At 44.5% G+C, this 1491-nt stretch overlaps 1 pseudogene across 1 annotated transcript; it reads right to left on the bottom strand.

Annotated features, from left to right (window-relative positions):
• On the bottom strand, positions 1-766 carry LOC105530900 (annotated as a pseudogene). Its single transcript, XR_001004705.1, has one exon. The product of XR_001004705.1 is annotated as a high mobility group protein B1 pseudogene (transcript).
• Positions 767-1491: the final 725 nt, after the last annotated feature.

The raw sequence follows: 1491 nt of genomic DNA, 5'->3' as shown, positions 1-1491 counted from the left end.
ATCTTCATCTTCTTCATCTTCCTCTTCCTCCTCATCCTCTTCATCTTCCTCATCTTCCTCCTCTTCCTTCTTTTTCTTGCTTTTTTCAGCCTTGACAACTCCCTTTTTTGCTGCATCAGGCTTTCCTTTAGCTCGATATGCAGCAATATCCTTTTCAGATTTTTCCTTCAGCTTCACAGCCTTCTTTTTATAAGGCTGCTTGACATCTGCAGCAGTGTTATTCCACATCTCTCCCAGTTTCTTCGCAACATCACCAATGGACAGGCCAGGATGTTCTCCTTTGATTTTTGGGCGATACTCAGAGCAGAACAGGAAGAAGGCCGAAGGAGGCCTCTTGGGTGCATTGGGATCCTTGAACTTCTTTTTTGTCTCCCCTTTGGGAGGGATATAGGTTTTCATTTCTCTTTCATAACGGGCCTTGTCCGCCTTTGCCATACCTTCATATTTCCCTTTCTCTTTAGCAGACATGGTCTTCCACCTCTCTGAGCACTTCTTAGAAAACTCTGAGAAGTTGACTGAAGCATCTGGGTGCTGCTTCTTATGCTCCTCCCGACAAGTTTGCACAAAAAATGCATATGATGACATTTTGCCTCTCGGCTTCTTAGGATCTCCTTTGCCCGTGTTTAGTTATTCTTCCTCAGCGAGGCACAGAGTTGCCCAGTGGCCGTCCGGCTCTCACTTGCCCCGGCGCTGTCTCTATGGAGCTCAATGTACTGCAATGGCTGTGAGAGCGGGAGCCAGACGCAGCCTCCTCACTCTCTCCGCTCTGTCCAAATAATTTTGTCAATATGATGCAGCCAGTAAAAACAATCTGCCAGGCTGGGCACAGCGGCTCACATCTGTAATCCCAGCACTTTGAGAGGCCAAGGCGGGTGAATCATGAGGTCAGGAATTCGAGACCAGCCTGGCCAACAAGGTGAAACCCCGTCTGTACTGAAAATACAAAAATTAGCTGGGCATGGTGGTGGGCACCTGTAATCCCAGCTACTTGGGAGGTTGAGGCAGGAGAATCGCTTGAAATCAGAAGGCAGAGGTTGCAGTGAGACAAGATCATGCCACTGCACTCCAAGATCACGCTACTGCACTCCAGCCTGGGCAAAAGAGTGAAGTTCTGTCTCAAAAAAACAACAAAACAAAACAAAATCTGCTTTCAGAGGCTGCTCTCTTAAGTGTCTCTGCTAGTTGCAAGAAACCAATCACCCAGGTATGTTTTATCTTTCAACTATGTAGAGTTTTCAATTTTATTCCCTTTAACCCTCAAGAAAGAATGATAGGGAATCCATAACAATATTTCTGCAATAAAATTACCACATTAACTTTGAGATGAAATAATATAATCTTCAGGCAAATAAAGCATTATTTGCTTTTTCTAAGCATATTTAAGCTACTCTGGTTGTCAGAAACGGGAACTCAGTTCTTAAAATCAGTATGCACTATGGAAAGCCATGTGATTTGACGAAGTTTCTATCATTGCATGAGTTGTCTGGTTTT

The sequence above is a fragment of the Mandrillus leucophaeus genome, unplaced genomic scaffold (genome assembly GCF_000951045.1).
Source record: "Mandrillus leucophaeus isolate KB7577 unplaced genomic scaffold, Mleu.le_1.0 Scaffold852, whole genome shotgun sequence".
Lineage (NCBI taxonomy): Eukaryota > Metazoa > Chordata > Mammalia > Primates > Cercopithecidae > Mandrillus > Mandrillus leucophaeus.
This window is presented reverse-complemented; position numbering and strand designations above follow the sequence as displayed.